We start from the raw sequence: 6,193 nt of genomic DNA, 5'->3' as shown, positions 1-6,193 counted from the left end.
ATATAAATATAAATATATATCTATATACATATATGTATGTATGTATATGTGTGTGCGCGTGTGTGTGTGTATGTACATACATTTTGTCAATTTAAGGATATCACATCCTCATTAGAGATTATTAAATCCAAAATTTCATTGGTATAACAATCAGAAAAATACCTTCTGACATAATGGAATGACTGAGGGACAACGTACCAATGACTCACTCCACTTTTTAGGGCCAAGATCTCCAAACGAAGACGAAAGAAAACATTAACGATACAAAGAGTCAAGAAAATGTTGGACCAACTGACCCAAAAATAATCAACCTCACAGAACGGAATCATATGGAAAGTGAAATAAAAATTCTACAGTATGGTCTAAAATTCACATCAACTCCTAAATCCAACACAACAGACCATATAAAAAATACCGAGGAATTCTTCAAAATAATCACAAGATGATCCATCGCTTGTGCAGAACTGTTGTGTGAACGCCCTCAGACAATGAAGTAGGCTAGCCCAATACGTAGATATAGAGGGAGAAGACTAGACGTCGTCAGAGTGGAGAATCAAAGTAGAGTAGTAGAGGTATCCGAACGTGCGACATAACAAGAACAAAACAGGGTTTAATCCTTCGATAAATAGAAACAAACATCTGGAAGAATATATAATATGCCTGAAAAGATCGGCTAACTCAAACATTTCACCGAACCCCGTAAAATAAAATATTACAGATGAGGAGCAGAAAACATTACAATGTCTACAAGAAGACTCATCTATAGTCATTAAAGAAGATGACAAAAGAGGAGCCATTCTAATAATGGACAAGACTCATTTCAGGGAAATGGTCTTAGAACAACCCAATGACCAGCAATTCTACAGAAAAGTAGATAACAATACCGATAAACGAACTATGAGAAAAACTGGTAAATTTACCAACAAATTCAAGGATGACTAACAAAAAAGGAGTTGGATTACCTCACTAATTTTGAAGTGAAAACAAGTAATCTTTATGGACTTCCTCAAATCCAAAAATCCAAACAGATCAGCAGCAGCTTAAAAGACCTCCATACTCTCTATATAAAGATTCCCAAACCAACTGATGTCAAATTGCGTCCGATTGTTGCAGGACCAATATCCAACTTGCTGGACATATATTTACACATACATACATACATACATACATACATGCATGCATGCATGCATACATACATACATACATACATACATATGTATATACAAACTTATACGTATACATATTCGGGTGTGACACACACACACACAAACTGACTGCGCGCACAGGAAAATGGATATGTGAATGTGCGTTTGCTTGTGTCTGTGTGTATGTGTACGTGCGAGTGAATGCGTGCGCACACAAGTATATGTGTGTACGTGTGCGTGTGCCTGTGTGTGTGTTTGTGTGTGTGTGTGTGTGTGTGTGTGCGTGTGTCTGTGTGTACGTATTTATTTCGATATCTAGAACGGGATACAAAGCGACAAAATTGGCATCTTAAATTTTAACGTCATGTCAAGCTGAAAGCTCTCTAACAAGTGGAGCGAAGTTTTCTCATTGGCTAGAAAGTATTTTTACGTCATAGCTATGACGTCTCTCTCTCACAGCCTCTCTCTCTTCCCACATACAATTACTCACCATTTTCTACTTCTATATTTACTTTATTTTTCTTTCCTTTTCATTTTCCATCCACGTTCTCTCTTTTCTCTCACTTTGTCTTGTACACTTTTCTCTCTCGATGTTTCTCACTGTATATGAGTATCTATTTTTCTTGTTTTTTTTTTACTTATTCCAGACACTGGGCTGGAGTCATGCTGTTTCTATCTATCTATCTATCTATCTATCTATCTATCTATCTATCTATCTATCTATCTATCTATCTATCTATCTATCTACCTGTCTGTCTGTCTGTCTGTCTGTCTGTCTACCTAACTAACTAACTAACTAACTAAATTCGAACAAATTAACCTCAGGACTTATTCTTAAATCTGGTACTTAAAATCCTGTATGTTAGTCACTATATTTGTATCAGTCAATAAATTTAGTCCCTTATTTTTAACGATATTGAGGTTTACTTCTTTTGTGTTCACACTTGGTTTGTTGATATTTATATACCTTTTATCTTTTCGTCACTTCAGTCATTAGATTGTGGTCATCCTGGAGCACACATACTTGTATATATATATATATATATATATACATTTGATTTGAAAACCCCACTGGAATGGGAGAAAGCGCTAATAATCTGAATGATATGATCTGAATGATATGATCTGAATGATATGATATATATATGTAAAAAATGTAATATATAAATAAATATCTATAAACATGAACCATCCGATCTTCTGATTACCTCATTTCTTCTAATATATAATACCTGTACATCATCTCCAACCTTCAATATATATATATATATATATATATATATATATATAAATATAATGGAGAAATTGTACAAAATGTATAAATGGATGATGAGTAAATCACCGCGCAGTTTAGATTACCTGTTGTTTTATACATATATATATATATATATATATATATATATAATATATATATATATATCACGTGATCACGTGACTGATCAGGCTATCAGATGTTGTTACACATCGCTGGTCATAATGCTCTTTTGCATACTTTTAACCTTCACATGACGCCACCCCGATGTCTAAGTGTGCAGGCGGGTTTGGAAGACAGTGAGTGCCGCGCAGTGGGATTGAATCCCAAACTGCGTGGTCTGCTCCTAGACCAATAACAGTTACAGAACCCTCGAATTATCCTAGCAAATGCTTTCTTCCTCTCGCATTCTTCTTAAGTTTCTTTTTTTTTCTACGAGTGTGAGTGAGAAAAAATGCAATTTTTACTTGCATTAGTTTTTGACATGTTGTATTTTCTTTTCCACTTCTATATTTTTCTTTTCTCAGTTTTGCCTCCCTTGCCTTTTTCCTTTAACTATTTTCTCCTTCTCAATTGTTATATACCATACACATAGAAAGGTATATATATATGTATATATATATATATATATAATATATATATATAATATATATATATATATATCCAGTATAGTCAAACTAATTATAACAACAATAGACTATGAAGAACTAGAACTAGGAACGTTTTGTGGTTTAATCTGGCATTTAAAATTGCTGTAAAAACTAATATACGCAGAGAATTCTTAAAATTAGCCTCTAAACATTTTCAATCTAGCCATAAGTTCTATAGAATTTTTAATAGGGGAACAATGAAGGTTAGCTATTCTTGTTGCAAAAACTTCGCCTCTTTTATTAATCAGTATAATGCAAAAATTATTAAACAACCACAGTGCTGAATCTAATCTGAGGAACTGCAATTTCAAAGATAACACTTGCTGTCCGTTAGAAGGTAAATGTCTTGAAAAAAGAATTGTTTATAGAACTAAAGTGCAAATAGATGGCTCACAAGAATATAAAATATAAATATATTCAAGACTCGGTTTTATCCCCACCGAGATTCTTTCCGATAATTCGAGAATAGGACACCAACAAGTCTTGCAAAACATGTCTGGGAATTGAAGGAGAATGACATCCGTCCTTTCAATATCAGCTGGACAATTTCGGAAAAATCCCCACCGTACGAACACGGATCTTATAGAAGACCTATGAAGTGTAATCTTTGCCTCTCAGAAAAGTTCTTCATCCTGTTCCAGGACAAACATGCATTGAATCAAAGAGGCGAGAGCTTAAATTCCTGCAGGCACGCCGCGAGATTTAAAATGTCAACCGAAAAAAATACCGTACAGGTAAAAAATTTTTTACTTTCGTAAAATTTTGAATTTAGCATTTGAATTTAGCTTATATATAGTTATTTTTCTATTACAATAAAAGGTTTCAAAGAGATATGTAATCCTGGCGGTTACCGGGATTCTTCTGAAACTGTTTTTAAATGCCGGCTAACCACAGTGCAGCTTGTTGTATTACAGTGTAGTCTGTGTCCTCTCAGGTGTTTGGTATAAAAGATATTACACTATATATACTGTGTTCCTCCAAGCATGTCGCAACTGTGGATGAGATCAGGCAGCCCAAACTTTAATCGAATTGTCTAAGTTACCAAGCTACGGAGAGATCGAACCGAAATTTACTTAGTTGCAGTGCGAAAAACCTTCCCACCATATACTTTACGAAATGAGAGAAGTTGAAGCAAATAAAAAGGATATACAGATAAGAGAACGAGAAACAGAGAAAGAGAGAGAAAGAGAGGAGGAAGAGGTAGAGAAAGAGAGAGTGAGAAGTGAATAATGTAGTTTGTACAGAGGTAAAGAATAATAGTTGTTTGATCGTACAAGTGTGAGGAAGAGATCAATGACTCCTATTGATAACTGGTTTTCACCAAATTTAATATAGTTGCTTAGCATGTGTATTAAACCGTTAATTGGTGTATTGTTAAGTTGGTTCCACACGATTAAGCGACAGAATCTATGATATCTACCTATTTATCTATCTATCAATAATTTATCTATCCAGCCAGTCAGCAATTCCTTCGTTTTATCCATACATCTATCTCGCTCTGACTATCTAACTATCTCAGCGCTTACGTGGTCCTATTTGCCAATGTGCTTATGTGTGTGTGCGTGTATGTGTCTGTGTGTGTGCCCACGCGTGCGCATGCGAGCTTAAATATATACAGATACATATATATATATACATATATACATATATGCATACATATTCATACATACATACATACATACATACATATATGTACATTCATATATATATATATACATATGAATGTGCACACATGCATAGAATATATGTATGCGTGTATACACACACGCACATACGTTTATATATGTGTATGTATATGTATGTATGCACACCCACACACATATACAACATCTGTTTCTGTAGGTATAAATGTATATATATATATATATATATATATATATATATATATATGAATGTGTACACAAGGATGCATATATTTATATATGTACATATATATATGTGCGTGTGTGTGTGTGTCTGTAATGTCTATGTGTGTGCACAACTATGCGTCTATGTATACCTACATACACACATATCAACCAGAGAGTTATGTCTGAGTTCATATATCTCTGTGAAGCTTCGTAATTTCATCTCTCCAATATTTATTCATCCATGCAGAATTCAACATCTTCTACTCAACATACGCTCCCTCCATCTCTCCCCTTCCTCCTCTCTCCATTCCTCCTCTCTTCCCTTCCTCCTCTCTCCCCTTCATCCTCTCTTCCCTTCCTCCTCTCTCCCAATCCTCTTCTCTCCTTCTCCCACTCCTTTTCTCTCATCCCCCTCTCTTTCATACTTATTGTGTGTATAGTTATAAGCCTTTTGTACGTAGTGTCTCTATTTACATGTCTGAGTAAATGGCCGCGGAGAAAAGGTAAGCTATTTAAGTTACAAAGGAGCTCATGCTGCAATGTGTAATATAGTGAGCTGAAAATGAAAGACGAAACTTCGATTAACTGATATCCGTGCAATTAGTAGACACAAACTCTCTTTAGAGAGGATTTTGAAAATCTACAAAAGAAAAATGCTGAACAAACGAAGAACCAACAAGAATGCAATTATGGTTGCGCGATTAGGAAACTAGCTTTGTTACTTCGTGGTTTCAGATTTAGTTCCACTGCCCGGCATCTTGGCAGGTGCCTTTTATTACAGCTCCGGGTCGACAATTCTCTTGAGAGTGAATTTGGTAGACGGAAACTGTGGAAGCCCGACATATGTGTGTGTTAGTGTGTGTGTGTGTGTGTGTGTGTGTGTGTGTGGGTGTGTGTGTATGTGAGTGTGTGGTTATTCACACACATACATACACACAGTAACATATATAAATCTATGCATGTGTGTGTCATTGTGCTGTGTTTCTTTTGCCTAACCTTGCCGCCTGACACCCGGTATTGGTTTGTTTACGTCACAGAAAGCCAGCGATTTGTTAAAAGAGACCGATAGAATAACTACCAAACATAAAACAGCAAAAACAAACTCAAACAAAAACATAAGTGTTGTGGTCAATTTGTTCGACTATTACTCTTCAAGGCGGTGCCCCAGCATGGGTGCTGTCCAATGATAGAAAGAAGTAAAGATGAATGATGAAAGGGTGATAAAAATCATCTAAATCAAAATTTAAAAACATATATAAACAATGGTTCCGGGTTCAGTCCCACTGCGTGGCATCT

Source organism: Octopus sinensis, linkage group LG7 (genome assembly GCF_006345805.1).
Source record: "Octopus sinensis linkage group LG7, ASM634580v1, whole genome shotgun sequence".
Taxonomy (NCBI): domain Eukaryota; kingdom Metazoa; phylum Mollusca; class Cephalopoda; order Octopoda; family Octopodidae; genus Octopus; species Octopus sinensis.
Note: the sequence above shows the minus strand (reverse complement) of the source record.